At 38.9% G+C, this 17,189-nt stretch overlaps 1 long non-coding RNA gene across 1 annotated transcript; it reads left to right on the top strand.

The window, feature by feature from the left end:
- Positions 1 to 951: 951 nt before the first annotated feature.
- Positions 952 to 3,231, top strand: LOC141640391 (uncharacterized). Its single transcript, XR_012542982.1, has 3 exons — positions 952 to 1,055; positions 1,164 to 1,273; positions 3,032 to 3,231. It is a non-coding gene; the product is annotated as an uncharacterized LOC141640391 (long non-coding RNA).
- The last annotated feature ends 13,958 nt before the right edge of the window (positions 3,232 to 17,189 follow it).

The following is a 17,189-nucleotide window of genomic DNA, read 5'->3' as shown; positions in this document are numbered from 1 at the left end:
TGACCTTTTTCTATAACATTTGAAAATGATTTCTCACTCTCTTTCAACCCTAGTGTTCGATTGGATATCTAAGCTATTTCTCGTTTTGTGTAATGATTCCTTTTCTTACTCTTTTTCCGAGCTACTAAGCCTTATTTAATCATAATTAGTAAAGATAGTATTCTTACTATAGAACTCTAAACTAAGATTTTGGAAATACTTATATGATTTTTAATGGTTTTAACATTAATGAGTGTTTAATCTCGTTGTTGGTGACGTCCCAATAATGGGTTTTCTCATTTATTGGTGTAGAAATATTTTTATATCTTGATATGAATATGGATGCTCTTGTCAACGATCAACAAGAGTATCACCGTTTCATTGAAAAGATACCTATATGTTCTTATAACTATAATTTCTCCTTCTAAGTTTCGAGGGCGAAACTTTTTAAAAGGAGGGGTGATTGTAACGTCCCGTAGTTTTGGATCGTTAATATATTTCGGAAATAATTTATTAATCAAATAAAAGTGATATTTAAGTATTTAAAGTAAAAATAATTCAAAGAAATATAATTTTATTATATTTTGAAGAAAAGTATTTATTTTGATAGTTTCGAGATGTTTAAAAATAGTTTAAACCGTGTAAAATCTTTTATTTCGAAATAAGGGCGTATCGGGGGGGGAAAATGACAATTCTTTTGAACGTTGGGTAAACGAATTTGGAAATGGGTCGTATGAATACTCAATTTTATTGTAATCTCGTGTTTAAGAACTTTGGTCTTGACGGAATTTGCGTTTGACCTACGGTTTTAATTATTATCGAAACGGGTCAAACCCGACTCGTAAAAATCCCGACTAAAAATCCCGCTCTTCTCCTTTCCTCTTCCCTTTCCCGCGGACCAGCCCCCTTCCTTTTTTTCTGATTTTTCTCTATCTTCTTCTTCTATCTTCATCAAATAAGAGACAAATCACCATTTTCACAAATTCCAAGCTAAAATCGACACAACTCCTTCATTTCTTATCGGTTTTTCACGAAATTTACCTTTCCGGAATCCTCTCGTCGCGATCTACAACTGGGTATAATTTAATTTCAGTTTTCTTGAAGTTGTTTAAGACGAATTTTGGGTAAAATTCGGTATTTTCGGTATTTATATACTTATCTTTGTGTTTTTATGGTTTATTTAGGTGAAGAATTGGAAGACGAGTTTGGGGACTCGTATATTATCGAAGATAGCGGATAGTTGCTAGTTAGGATTTGGGTTTGAGGTGCTAATTGCTCTTTTTTCTAGCTTAAGGTAACATATTTCGAGTTACTCGACGAAAGATCGTCACATGTTTTTGATTTTTGTATGTTTGGTGATTTTTGCTTGAGTAGTAGTTTTCACATGATAAATTTGTTGCATGCATGCTTAAATTATGCCTTTTGTTAGTTTAAATTAACAAAGTTGAATTGGGAACGATTAATTAATGTTCAGACGGTCTTTTACTAAATAAAAATGGAAAAAAATGGTGGTGTAGGGGGACGGGCAAAGGCGGCAGCAAGTCGTGGCAAGGTGCCCACGGCTAGCCACGTTGGCCCGGTCGGTCCGTTGCTTGTTTCGCGGTTTTCCATGCAAAATTTGTCATTTAAGGGTTATTAATGACATAGTTAGTATGAGTACACTTTAGGAATTGAATCATATAAGTAATAAAAATTATGTTAATGGTAAAACTATGCTTATATTAATAGTTATCACATGTTAGGATAGTTTACAAAATGAATTTGTAATTAATAGGCTCAAAATGAATTTTATAGCGATAAATTGTAATGTTTTGTTGATTGTGCCGAAAACTGAGCCTTAGTCCCTTTGACTGATGCGATGTCAGTTAATTGAGTGATTGGTCAGCCGCAATTTGACCCGTACCTGTCGCAGGGCTGGGGTTGCGGGTAAAAATTCGGTTGAATGAATTAGATAATCAGCCTTTTTCTTGTTTTAGGCCATTTACTATATCTCTATTTCACATGTGTAGTTAGTTGAATTTAAATAGCTTCTTATTTAGTTAGTTGAATTTAAATAGCTTCTTATTTTGTAGTAATGGCCCTAGATTCCCCTAAAGCCTTTAATATTGTTAAAATTGCTAGAATTGGAAGTTAGTATTGAATTCTTATTGAGGACACTTTGGATTTGTATCTTTGAATAGACAATTATATAGCCTTTCACATGATAGAATGTTAGAATTTATATTGGTAAGTAGGACTGTTTGCCCTCTTATGGTTAAGTGGGTGTCTTACTTGACTTGTGTGGTGAGTCTTGTGTGGTGTGGGCTAAAGTATTCAAGCTGGGACTAGCTGGGACTAGGTCCTAGGTGAGTACTTCGGCCTTCATCATAGATAGGTCTTTATAGTCTTTGACGAGTATATGTTCACTGCTTGATAGCCTTTGTGTTCCTGACTAGTGGATGTTTATCCAAGTTGGGGCATGACCTCAGTTACTTATTTTGATAGTAAGGGGTCAGCTTAAGTACTAGCCAACCCTTTGGTGGACTCCTTAGGGTACTCACTTCACTTTGTTTTAAAAAAAGTTGTGGGTCTTGGGTGCGGTGGTGTGTATCCGCATGTCTAGGTCTCAAGATTTTAGGCTAGGGTTGTGTTGTCTCTTGGCCATGTTTTATTAATATTAACCGCTGAGCCAAGATACCGGTTCGATTACCTTCCCTACCTCGTGGTATAGACTCGAGTTACAAAGTGACTATTGACCGTGCTAAGAACTTATGCCTGTCTTTGATATATTGCCCTTTCTTGTATGGTGATTTTATGAACTGTAATAGGTGAGATGTAAGCCGGTTACAGTTGATAAAGTTTGGATTACTATTTGTTATATGATTCACATGATAGTTTAGTTTGGTCAGTTTAGGGGTCATTTGTTAGAATACATGTTAAGTAAATGGTTTATCAAATTGTTTACATGTTACATTACATGTTACATTAATTTTGACGATTCGTGGCTGGGAGGACTCGAAGTTACTCCCCACTGAATTGTGGCTTTCGTGTTTGTATAAAATGCGATTGACAGGTTGTTGATGCTTTGTTGGGGGTCACAGACGAGCTAGTGAGCAAGGAACCTTGGACCTAGTTTTTGGCTATTCTTATAGTAACCCTTTTATCTTTTGGTTTGTATATTATTTGAAGGGACATATGTCTCCCTTTTTCTATTTTGGGTTTGTATCATTCTACTTTCTTATTTAGCTATGGCATGTAAAGTAGTTCATCAGCTTTTGCAGGGTCTTGGCACCCGCTTCTGGGAATGTTGGACTTCTTGAGTTGGATTGGTTGTGAATGGTTTAGTTAGAAATTTTTTTGAAATTGCAGGTTTTATCTAGTTGAACCATTTACAAACATATCCTACCAGTTTTTCCGTAGAATTTACGCCTTTAAGTAATTAGATAACGCTAATTTTTAAGGGTGTCACGGTTGTATCGAGCTTATTTGCTCCCGACGCACGTTTGTGCACCCCACTTAAAATCACTTGACCTTTAAATAATAAACTTGAGAGATGGGTAGGATGGGTAGATTTATGATTTTATGTGGTAGTCTGTTTGTGATTGCTAATTGTTAGGTACTAATTGATTTTCTCTTTTGTAAGATGGCTCTCCAATAGATGTAGATAATGCAATCTTACCTTAGTCTTCCAATCTCGTTGTTTATTCGTCTTTCAAATTCCTCTTCTCTCGCTTTGGTAACTACCTTTCAATTCTTTCTCCCGATTCATCTTAGGTTCGTTTTCTTCTTATAATAAAGCCCATGTGGACATCTTCCTTTTATTCCGCAGGATAGTTCCCTTGTTCAAGAGAACCCGGTTTTGAGAGAATGTATCATTGGAGGGCGTGAACGAGTTGAGAAATTGATTGGTTAAGGTTTGAGTGGTATAGGAGAATATAACTTGGGATCCTTTGGTTAGACTTGTTAGTTGTGCATGATATGAGAGCCTAGTGAGTTGAGGAACACCTTTGGATTTATGTCTATTGAGAGCTTATTTGTTATAGATGATTGAGCATGGGTACTACCTTAGCACATAAGATGGAATGAACCTGAGCTACTTCATTTGAGAGTCTCGATGTTTCTTATGGAGAATTAAAGGAATGATAGTTAGCCCTAATCCTTGTAGGCCTTGAAAGGAATACAATAGGACATTGACGTTGCTTAATGGTTTGGTATCGTACTTTGGAATTAGTTAGTTTGTTAAACCTTTTGAGTTGACCAAACTTAGTATAGTTGGTACCTTGTTGACCATGTTTACAGGGTTAGTGGGATATGATTTGAGGATTTTTGTATTTTGATTTTTGTCGGGAATTAGTGTAGGAGTTTGTGTCTGTATTTGACCCTGCGATATGAGAGCTAGATTTTGATGGAATTCTTATGATGGCAATGATGTAGTCTCCTTGCGAGTTAAGGTTCGCGTGTTTTGGTGGTATAAGACCCACTTTGGTTTCAATTTGATGATGAGACTAATGGGATTAGTTTACCTGGGTGGAGTATTTCTATGGTTATTTTGGATTTGTTTTGGGCATCGTCGTTCGGGGATTGTCGTTTGTCATTTGATCCTTACTTTACGGAATTGGGGATTGATAGTTAAGTCCGTGGATTGTTATTGTAAATTTGGACCTTATATTTAATCCTTTGAGGAATCTTTCTATTGGAATTGGAATATTGTTGGGAAGTAGGATAGTGAACCTTGAGTAAACCGATCAGATGATTTGTGTGATGAACCCATTTATCTTATAGTTAGTGCTAATTATGGATTGGATAGTGCAACTTGTTGCTTGTGGGTTGGTTTCAAGCATGAATGCGTTTGAGAATATTGAATCTTGGTAAGGGTATAATATTGTTACTAGTTTCGACTTTGGATTTTGCGTTTGTTTGATGGAGAATACTGGTGGAAACATTTTAATTGGGAAACTGTTAAGTTATAATTGTAGAGGATAGGATTGTCTCAAGGATTAGCTTATGAGTAGACTTGTCGAGGAGTGGTTCAAATGGCTCTTTGGATTAGTGTGGCCTCCGGTTGTTGCCCCGTTGATGTTCGGAGGACCTAGTAGGATGACTCTGTGGTTGGATAATTGAGTGAACCTTTCTCGATGTACCGATCTTCCTAATTCCGATCTCCGACAATTGTCATTCTTGCTATTCCCGGCTTGTTGTTGTGCTCGCCTCTATGGAACTCATTTGACCTCTTGAGTAAAGCGTCTTGTTCGTTGACATCTTTATTGACTTCATCCAAAAATTCCACCTGTAAAAGTTCAATTCCTTCTTGTCTGTTGGGTGTGAGTTCCCTATCGCGACTTGCACTTCTCATTCCCGAGTTGTTTTCCATCTTGCATAGATTCTATATAGTTTGAGTAAACTTTTGGTTCATTTACTTGGAGTAAATTTACAAATTGACCTTTTTCTATAACATTTGAAAATGATTTCTCACTCTCTTTCAACCCTAGTGTTCGATTGGATATCTAAGCTATTTCTCGTTTTGTGTAATGATTCCTTTTCTTACTCTTTTTCCGAGCTACTAAGCCTTATTTAATCATAATTAGTAAAGATAGTATTCTTACTATAGAACTCTAAACTAAGATTTTGGAAATACTTATATGATTTTTAATGGTTTTAACATTAATGAGTGTTTAATCTCGTTGTTGGTGACGTCCCAATAATGGGTTTTCTCATTTATTGGTGTAGAAATATTTTTATATCTTGATATGAATATGGATGCTCTTGTCTGATCAACAAGAGTATCACCGTTTCATTGAAAAGATACCTATATGTTCTTATAACTATAATTTCTCCTTCTAAGTTTCGAGGGCGAAACTTTTTAAAAGGAGGGGTGATTGTAACGTCCCGTAGTTTTGGATCGTTAATATATTTCGGAAATAATTTATTAATCAAATAAAAGTGATATTTAAGTATTTAAAGTAAAAATAATTCAAAGAAATATAATTTTATTATATTTTGAAGAAAAGTATTTATTTTGATAGTTTCGAGATGTTTAAAAATAGTTTAAACCGTGTAAAATCTTTTATTTCGAAATAAGGGCGTATCGGGGGGAAAATGACAATTCTTTTGAACGTTGGGTAAACGAATTTGGAAATGGGTCGTATGAATACTCAATTTTATTGTAATCTCGTGTTTAAGAACTTTGGTCTTGACGGAATTTGCGTTTGACCTACGGTTTTAATTATTATCGAAACGGGTCAAACCCGACTCGTAAAAATCCCGACTAAAAATCCCGCTCTTCTCCTTTCCTCTTCCCTTTCCCGCGGACCAGCCCCCTTCCTTTCTTTTTTTTTTTTTTCTGATTTTTCTCTATCTTCTTCTTCTATCTTCATCAAATAAGAGACAAATCACCATTTTCACAAATTCCAAGCTAAAATCGACACAACTCCTTCATTTCTTATCGGTTTTTCACGAAATTTACCTTTCCGGAATCCTCTCGTCGCGATCTACAACTGGGTATAATTTAATTTCAGTTTTCTTGAAGTTGTTTAAGACGAATTTTGGGTAAAATTCGGTATTTTCGGTATTTATATACTTATCTTTGTGTTTTTATGGTTTATTTAGGTGAAGAATTGGAAGACGAGTTTGGGGACTCGTATATTATCGAAGATAGCGGATAGTTGCTAGTTAGGATTTGGGTTTGAGGTGCTAATTGCTCTTTTTTCTAGCTTAAGGTAACATATTTCGAGTTACTCGACGAAAGATCGTCACATGTTTTTGATTTTTGTATGTTTGGTGATTTTTGCTTGAGTAGTAGTTTTCACATGATAAATTTGTTGCATGCATGCTTAAATTATGCCTTTTGTTAGTTTAAATTAACAAAGTTGAATTGGGAACGATTAATTAATGTTCGGACGGTCTTTTTTACTAAATAAAAATGGAAAAAATGGTGGTGTAGGGGGACGGGCAAAGGCGGGGGCCGTGGCGGGCAGCCCACGGCTAGCCCACGGTTGGCCCGGGTCGGTCCGTTGCTTGTTTCGCGGTTTTCCATGCAAAATTTGTCATTTAAGGGTTATTAATGACATAGTTAGTATGAGTACACTTTAGGAATTGAATCATATAAGTAATAAAAATTATGTTAATGGTAAAACTATGCTTATATTAATAGTTATCACATGTTAGGATAGTTTACAAAATGAATTTGTAATTAATAGGCTCAAAATGAATTTTATAGCGATAAATTGTAATGTTTTGTTGATTGTGCCGAAAACTGAGCCTTAGTCCCTTTGACTGATGCGATGTCAGTTAATTGAGTGATTGGTCACCGCAATTTGACCCGCACTGCCGCAGGTCAGGGTTGCGGGTAAAAATTCGGTTGAATGAATTAGATAATCGGCCTTTTTCTTGTTTTAGGCCATTTACTATATCTCTATTTCACATGTGTAGTTAGTTGAATTTAAATAGCTTCTTATTTAGTTAGTTGAATTTAAATAGCTTCTTATTTTGTAGTAATGGCCCTAGATTCCCTAAAGCCTTTAATATTGTTAAAATTGCTAGAATTGGAAGTTAGTATTGAATTCTTATTGAGGACATCGTTGGATTTGTATCTTTGAATAGACAATTATATAGCCTTTCACATGATAGAATGTTAGAATTTATATTGGTAAGTAGGACTGTTTGCCCTCTTATGGTTAAGTGGGTGTCTTACTTGACTTGTGTGGTGAGTCTTGTGTGGTGTGGGCTAAAGTATTCAAGCTGGGACTAGCTGGGACTAGGTCCTAGGTGAGTACTTCGGCCTTCATCATAGATAGGTCTTTATAGTCTTTGACGAGTATATGTTCACTGCTTGATAGCCTTTGTGTTCCTGACTAGTGGATGTTTATCCAAGTTGGGGCATGACCTCAGTTACTTATTTTGATAGTAAGGGGTCAGCTTAAGTACTAGCCAACCCTTTGGTGGACTCCTTAGGGTACTCACTTCACTTTGTTTTAAAAAAAAGTTGTGGGTCTTGGGTGCGGTGGTGTGTATCCGCATGTCTAGGTCTCAAGCAGATTTTAGGCTAGGGTTGTGTTGTCTCTTGGCCATGTTTTATTAATATTAACCGCCGAGCCAAGATACCGGTTCGATTACCTTCCCTACCTCGTGGTATAGACTCGAGTTACAAAGTGACTATTGACCGTGCTAAGAACTTATGCCCGTCTTTGATATATTGCCCTTTCTTGTATGGTGATTTTATGAACTCGTAATAGGTGAGATGTAAGCGGTTACTGATTGATAAAGTTTGGATTACTATTTGTTATATGATTCACATGATAGTTTAGTTTGGTCAGTTTAGGGGTCATTTGTTAGAATACATGTTAAGTAAATGGTTTATCAAATTGTTTACATGTTACATTACATGTTACATTAATTTTGACGATTCGTGGGTCGGGAGGACTCAAGTTACTCCCACCGAATTGTGGCTTTCGTGTTTGTATAAAATGCGATTGACAAGTTGTTGATGCTTTGTTGGGGGTCACAGACGAGCTAGTGAGCAAGGAACCTTGGACCTAGTTTTTGGCTATTCTTATAGTAACCCTTTTATCTTTTGGTTTGTATATTATTTGAAGGGACATATGTCTCCCTTTTTCTATTTTGGGTTTGTATCATTCTACTTTCTTATTTAGCTATGGCATGTAAAGTAGTTCATCAGCTTTTGCAGGGTCTTGGCACCCGCTTCTGGGAATGTTGGACTTCTTGAGTTGGATTGGTTGTGAATGGTTTAGTTAGAAATTTTTTTTGAAATTGCAGGTTTTATCTAGTTGAACCATTTACAAACATATCCTACCAGTTTTTCCGTAGAATTTACGCCTTTAAGTAATTAGATAACGCTAATTTTTAAGGGTGTCACAAATTATGTGCCTCTCAAGTTTTAATCTTATAGCTCAAGAACTCTAATTGTCAAAGAAGATTGCACAAGGATGATCAAAGATGAAGAATGTTATAGATTGAATCATGGTGTTATAAGAGATCATTAAATTTGGTTTATTGTCTAAGTACAAAAAAAAAAAAAAAAACCGTGTAGTCCACTGTGACTTAAGAAGACTCGTCTTTGAAAGAAACATTTCGAAAATATTTTAACTCTGGAAATGGCTTTCCAAACTTTCAACAAATCTTATACACTTCAGGAAAAAAAAAAAAACTGATTTGCTCATTTAAATTGAGAAGGAAGCTTTTGATTTCTTTGGAAAAGAGTTTTCTTACACAAAAAGGCACTTACCAAAAATGGGTTGATTACTTTTACAAATTTGGCAATGTTTATGGTTCCGTGAATACCACCTGTAATACCCGCCCTTTTAGAGACCCTTTGACCAGCGTTGACTGACCTTGGGAGCGGGAATAGTCTTAGAAGTGCGTGCCAAAACTATCTTGGGTTACGTGTTAAGAGTGGTACTCGATAGAGTAGAGGCTACTCGATCGAGTAGCTAGGTTACTCGATCGAGTAGGGGGCCACTCGATCGAGTATGTTGGGTACTCGATCGAGTATCGAGTTTTTAGCGAGGGTTTTTAATCGCGTTTTGTTAAATCCGCAAATCACTTCCGCCACTTTCCTCCTATCCTTTGGTCGCCTCTTTCCCTTCACCACAAAACCTCCATGGAAGCCTTTTGAAGATCCTTGTGCCTTAGGAGAGCGTTACTTGAGTCGGGTAGCGGTCTTTTGCCGGGTTTCTCCTTATAGGTATGTCATAATCATCATCCGTGTCCTTGTTCTTTACGGTTAGGGTTTGCTTGGTAGTAATAGATGATTGTGTTGTGGTTATAGGCTTTGCTTGATTGCTGGATATGTCATATGTTGGCATGGATTGGTTGCAGTTGCTTAAAGGTAGGTTCGCCTACTCAGTTTCTGTGGATAGTCTAGTGTGTCGTTTGTCGTATCATTGTTGTTGTGTTGTGGCTGCGTTGTGTGGCAGCGTGTATGCTATAGTTGGTTAGTACATACAGTTTGTTGGTTGTAGCGTTGCAGTTGTCTGTGATTGTTGTCTTTGGTTCGCGAGGCGCGTCCTCGGCTGAGTGGGGTCACTTGCGGGAGTGGCTTCACGCCCTAGTTTCGCCCTTCGTGGAACTCTCCATGGAAGGGGATGTGCACATTAATGGACAGGGTTATCGCTCGGTATGATGAGCGGGGATTTGGTGGGTACGGCTGCGGTCCCCCACTGGCAGGGCTGGTCCAGTGGACAGTCAGTGACAGAGGTTGATTGAATTATTGTGATTGTGCGTGAGATTGATAGCGTTGTGTTGTGTTGATAGCTATGTTGTTGTTGTCGTATCTTATCTCAGTACTGACCTTGTGTGGTTGTTTTGTTTGTTATGTGTCTGCCGTGATCCCTTATAGTGAGCAGTCGGTCTTAGCAGGTGTTGATGTTGTTGATAGCTGGAGTCCGGGCAGGGATTAGTCTTCACGAGATTCGATAGCTTTAGAGAGTAGTCTTTGAGTTGTATCTTTTATATCGTTGTTGGTTTTAATTCACTTGTAATATAACATAATAGTTCTCTTATCGACATTTGATTATTACTATCCTCGGGCAACCGAGATGGTAATTCCCTTATATGCTAAGGAAGGCCTAGTTAAGGCTCCTCTGAATATGGGGGTGTTACAAAGTGGTATCAGAGCGACGATTTTGGAACCTGTAACAAAAGAAAATAATGAACGTAGTGAGTCTAATAAAATGAACCTGGTGTATGTGTAATGGGAGCCCCAGCTGATGCTAGGTTTTGGGTGAGTAGGCGCCCTCATTTCAAAATCTTGGCCCCATGATACTTAAGCCGACCACATGGTACGGAATGTGGAGTCCGTGTGTATATGTGTGATGTGTATGCTAATTGTGTCGGAGCTACTTGTAGTTGAGTCTTTGTTAGAGTTAATGAGGATGTGATAGCTGTATTTAGGTCGTGCATGATAATCGTTGGTGGAATTAGTGAGTAAAGGCGGTGTTAATGCGTAGAAATGTGAAAGTGAATTCTATAATAGAAGAATGAACATGTTGGTGTTTGCTATAAGTTGATGATAACGGTAGTCATATACGAGTTTGTAAACTCTACCGTAATTACAATGATGATAGTGACGGAATTGTTGAGTTATAATATGAAACATAGCATATAGTAATGCGTATATGCCTTGTTTATTGGTTGAAATTTTTCCGCTGCGTGACATTCGATTTGTGTAAGATGATTTGCTTATGATTGAATTTGAAACATGATGACATTAATTTGTTATGAAGGTATGCATTTATATAATATATGAAAAGATGGATTAATGTTAATTATATGCTTCAAGTTGAAGTGAACACGAGTTTGGTAGTAATGTGTAAAGTAAGTTTAAGTGTAATATGATGACGTGATTATGTTTATGAATGATCCGGTAGAAGGTAAACCGAGTTGGGTAATTTGTGTAGCATAATGTGACATACACCTTAGGTGTTGAGACGATAGGTTAAGCTTGAGTAATAATAGTAATGCGTGAACGAGTGTGATAATTAGTGCCGAATTCCGAACTTAGTTTGGAATCGACACGCGATGTTGTTTTTGCAGGAATCTTCAAGTTACTTCGTATTTCTGACCGAGTACTTAACTATACTTGACCGAGTGCGAGTGCTTACTAGACCGAGTAGGCCTTACTCGACCTAGTTAGGAAGCTATGACGTCGGGATGTGGAAAAATTTCTGCAAATACTCGACGAAATAGCACCTACTCGATCGAGTAGGGTGGTACTCGATCGAGTACCCAAGACACTCGATCGAGTAGGTTACTGTACATTGAATCTTACGGGTTTCTTAAAACCTCTATTCTTCCTATTTCTTCTCATTCTTCTTCTATATTTCGAACCCTAAGCCTTATTCCCTCTCAAAAGCTTTCCTAATCTTGTGTTGGTGGTGATTCTTGGGGTTGATTTCTATGTTTGATTTCGTTTCTTTACTTTGCTACTTAATCAAGGTATGCTTTTCTTCCTAATTTACATGATTTATTGATTTGAATGTGTTAGAATAGTGATACAATCTGAAATCTTCGATTCATATGGATAGATTATTGCTTTTAATTGTTGTAATATGATTCACATGCTTCCCTTGTATGAATGTTGGTGATTAATTGCTGTAAAATAGGCTAGAAATTGCCAATATTGAAGCTGAAATTTCTAGGGTTACAAAATTGAAATTGATTTTTGATTGTTTTACATTGATTAGATGATGGAATTGAGTATTATACATTGTTTATATCATGTTGAAGGATGGATTTTGATGATTTTCACCTTAGAAAGTTGCCTTAAAACTCCGTCTTAAAAGTGCCTCAAATGGAAATTCGTGATTTATATTTGGAATTTGGTGTTGTATATGACTGCTTAAATAAAGGTTGAACTTCAATATGATAGTAGTGATGATAATTGATGAAAAATATGCCAAAATTGTTACAGCTGTAGAGACCGTCTGACAGGTTTAATTGAGTTGTTTGTTTCTAATATTGAAGGTGATGATGATATGTTCTAAATTACCTCTCCATGAACTTGTACAATTGCCTCACATGTTATTGGGAGTGTTATAGAGCAGCCTTAGAATCATGCTAGGTTGTTGGAATTTGTTGAGCATGTGTATTCACCATTATAAATTTTTCACAACTATGGTTTATGAGTAGCTATGAACTGAGTTTATATGTCAAAATTGAGGAAATTGTTGGTGAATGTGTGTACCTAGCTGAGTATTCAATGTTTTATGGCATGAATTATGTGCTTCACATGTCGAACTTGTTGATGAATTGGTGTACTTGGCTGAGTATGTAAAATCCAAATTGCGTGAAGTATATGCTTTACATGTTTATGCAAGTTGTTTAAGTCATATGCTGAAACAGATGCCGAGACCGAACGTAGGAACCCGTCAAAGTAAACGGGGGAGGGTTACACAACCTGAGGTTGGGGAAGGGAGTGGACCCGTGGTACCCGCAGTTCCGGAGTACCCTTCTGTTGTGTTTGTAGATTTCAAACAGCGAGAGCGTTTTGTAGTTTTGCAAAAACGCAAAATGAGACCGACGAGGTGTATAGATACTACTTTGTTGGAGGATTTGGAGATAGAGATGGATGTCCGTCACATATTCGAGACTCTGGGCTTTTTGGGTTTGTATAGGCTGAGGAAACATACTTACCCTTTTCTTACCTTGGAGTTTATGAGCTCCTTTAGTTATGACCACCGCCCAAACCGTTGAGTTTAGGTTGATGAACACCGATTTCTGTTGACTATGGATCTTTTGCGTCTCACCTTGGGTTGGCCAAGCCTCCCAAGGATTCTATCAACGATATCCCCGCCGAGTGCGGTGTCTGCCGCCTAATGCTTTGTCTGACTGGAAAGCCAGCTCCCACCTCAAGTAACATGTTGATTAATGACGTTCAGCATGTTACCTTGAGGGTCTTTCTCCGTTCTCTTTCAAACCTCCTTAATGATAGACCGGATATCAGTAAACTGAACAATCATGATGTGTTGCTTCTGATGTCGTACCTCAACCCAGAGCGGGCCAGGAAAGTGGTCTTTAATGCTCCTTCCATGGTCTGTGCTGCCCTTGCCTTGATGGCTACTGCCTCTTCACGGTACTTGAGCTGTGGCGCTATCGCCACTCGGTTAGCTGAAAAGCTAACCTCTTTTGAGGCTTCTTCGGAGTATGTGCCTCTAGCTACCCCAGTGCCTACTATGGACCGTGACTACTATCTTGACCTGAAATGGTTGAGAACTTTGGCTGACGGTAGCCTGGCTTGGAGGGTGTGGGGCATGAGTTGGATGAAGATTCCAGCTCCTGAGCACCTCCCACCGACGGAGCCTTTAGAGCCGGCGGTAGTGACTGTGGACTCTGATGATGAGGAGGAGGAGTAGGATGTTGATAGACCCCGCCAGCTGCAGACCTACCTCATCGACGACACGATTCTCGAGGTAATGCCAGAGCCGAAGAAGGGCGAGAATGCGGCGGTTGTGGTGGTGGAGAGACCTAGGTTGGGGAGAGGACCCCCTCGAGTGAGGGAGAGGACCTCGGAGACTAGGCCACGGCCGGTAGCACCACAGCAGCAGCAACATCCTTTTCCGTGCTACCCTTACCTCGACACCCCGGAGACGCGATCTAGCTAGGCGGAGAGAGTGTCATCTACTTTGACACTCAGGAACATGCACGAGATGGCGTACACTCAGGGGATAGGGACTGAGGGACCACATCCGGTTTGGTGGAGTGGAGTGGGGGACTATAGTGGGGTTTTCCACTCCTACGGGGTGGATCAGTCGACGTGGGGGACGCCTCAGTCCTTTGCCTATGGTGGCTTGACCCCATGGTACGTGAGTCCGGGAGCCGGGGCAACAGTGGATGCGGGTATTGGGTCATCGGGAGCGGGTACTTCTGGTGGTGGTGGTGGTGATGAGGTGATGGTTGAGCAGCAGCAGCAGCAGCAGGAGGAGTGATGCTCCTTGTTTTATCTCTGTTTATGGTCGTTGGTTTTAGATGTTGGTAGCATTATTAGATGTTGGTAGTTGTTTTCGTTGAAACTTGGTTTATGGACTTGTATTGTTGGCCATAAGGCCGGATTTGATATTTGACCTTGTTGCAGGATGTTGGGAGTCGGGGAGTCATCCCGACTCGAGTTATATGACGGCTATGTATATATATCTTGGTTTATGACAGGTTTTATAAGGCATTTTGGCCTGTAGGTACTGACAGAGTACCCCGTACTCTATCGAGTAGTCACAGGAAAGAAGGAAATAAAGCTTTCTGATCTTTGGGCTACTCAATCGAGTAGCCAAGACACTCGATCGAGTAGCATGGCACTCGATCGAGTACCACTACATATTCGATCGAGTAGCAGCACCTTACAGAGGTTTTCGAAAATTAAAAAGGTGCAATTGTTTTATAATTGCAAGTGTGATGTTTAATGGGGTTATTAGTGCGTAGTAACACCTTTGAACCGTTAATTACATATGTTAGAAGCCGCGCTTCGATTCTATATGCATATTTGTAACAAGTAGTGAAGTGGTGACGATTTCTTGTTGTTTTAATATTACATATGCCATATTACTATCTATCCATTAAAGTTTCATCTTTTCATACATTTGGGCATACGATATTAACATGCTTTATCGACGGCGGCTAGTTATTCCGGTGGTTTGTGTATGATTTCTAATTTAACAAGTATATATTTAGTGAGTAATGTCCATAATAAATAATATGGTTCTAATTTATGTTATGATGCAAGTAATAGGTAATATGTGTTGTAATTTTGGTGGTGAACTTCGGGGACGAAGTTCCTTTTAGAGGGGAAGAGTAATGTCGCAAAATAAAAAGGCTGATTTTGAAATTATGTTGTTGTTCGTTTATAATGTTTTGTTGTTTAATTACAAAATTTTCTAGTATTTTGATCACATTTCTTATATGAAGTGTAAGTGGCTACTTTAGTTCATTGAAGTGAATGTGATAGTATGTTTTAAAGGACGGTCATAAAGAGATAGTTGTGGTGAAATATGTCGTAATAGAATCGCGTTGTTGAGTAACATGGTGGTATTAGTTGTGCAGCATGAAGTTGATATGAGATATGTTTCGGGTTGATAGTTGTTATTATATGAGGGGTGATGGTTGTTTGTGGTGGTTCGTATTGCGAGGTTGATGTTTTATATATGATAATTTGTAAGAGTTGATGTATACATATAGAGTGACAGTTGATGATGACAATGTTTGCATGATAGTTGTAAGAGTCGATTTGAATAGAGCGTTAGACGGTGATGATGATGACATGGGGGATGGTATTTCCGGAGAGTAATGACTTGAATAGGAAGAATGGTGATGTCGTGTTTTTCCCGTGTCTTATGCGTTGAGATAGGTGAGTTGAACTTCGGGGACGAAGTTCTTTTAAGGGTGGAAGACTGTAATACCCGCCCTTTTAGAGACCGTTTGACCAGCGTTGACTGACATTGGGAGCGGGAATAGTCTTAGAAGTGCGTGCCAAAACTATCTTGGGTTACGTGTTAAGAGTGGTACTCGATAGAGTAGAGGCTACTCGATCGAGTAGCTAGGTTACCTCGATCGAGTAGGGGGCCACTCGATCGAGTATGTTGGGTACTCGATCGAGTATCGAGTTTTCAGCGAGGGTTTTTAATCGCGTTTTGTTAAATCCGCAAATCACTTCCGCCACTTTCCTCCTATCCTTTGGTTGCCTCTTTCCCTTCCCTTCACCACAAAACCTCCATGGAAGCCTTTTGAAGATCCTTGTGCCTTAGGAGAGCGTTATTTGAGTCGGGTAGCGGTCTTTTGCCGGGTTTCTCCTTATAGGTATGTCATAATCATCATCCGTGTCCTTGTTCTTTACGGTTAGGGTTTACTTGGTAGTAATAGATGATTGTGTTGTGGTTATAGGCTTTGCTTGATTGCTGGATATGTCATATGTTGGCATGGATTGGTTGCAGTTGCTTAAAGGTAGGTTCGCCTACTCAGTTTCTGTGGATAGTCTAGTGTGTCGTTTGTCGTATCATTGTTGTTGTCTTTTGTGGTGCGTTGTGTGTGGCAGCGTGTATGCTATAGTTGGTTAGTACATACAGTTTGTTGGTTGTAGCGTTGCAGTTCTCTGTGATTGTTGTCTCTGGTTCGCGAGGCGCGTCCTCGGCTGAGTGGGGTCACTTGCGGGAGTGGCTTCACGCCCTAGTTTCGCCCTTCGTGGAACCCGCCACGGAAGGGGATGTGCACATTAATGGACAGGGTTATCGCTCGGTATGATGAGCGGGGATTTGGTGGGTACAGCTGCGGTCCCCCACTGGCAGGGCTGGTCCAGTGGACAGTCAGTGACAAAGGTTGATTGAATTATTGTGATTGTGCGTGAGATTGATAGTGTTGTGTCGTGTTGATAGCTATGTTGTTGTCGTATCTTATCTCAGTACTGACCTTGTGTGGTTGTTTTGTTTGTTATGTGTCTGCCGTGATCCCTTATGGTGAGCAGTCGGTCTTAGCAGGTGTTGATGTTGTTGATAGTGAGTCCTGGCGGGGATGAGTCTTCACGAGATTCGATAGCTTTAGAGACTAGTCTTTGAGTTGTATCTTTTATATCGTTGTTGGTTTTAATTCACTTGTAATATAACATAATAGTTCTCTTATCGACATTTGATTATTACTATCCTCGGGCAACCGAGATGGTAATGCCCATATATGCTAAGAAAGGCCTAGTTAAGGCTCCTCACGAATATGGGGGTGTTACACCACCAAATTAGCTC

The sequence above is a fragment of the Silene latifolia genome, unplaced genomic scaffold, assembly GCF_048544455.1.
Source record: "Silene latifolia isolate original U9 population unplaced genomic scaffold, ASM4854445v1 scaffold_79, whole genome shotgun sequence".
NCBI lineage: Eukaryota > Viridiplantae > Streptophyta > Magnoliopsida > Caryophyllales > Caryophyllaceae > Silene > Silene latifolia.
This window is presented reverse-complemented; position numbering and strand designations above follow the sequence as displayed.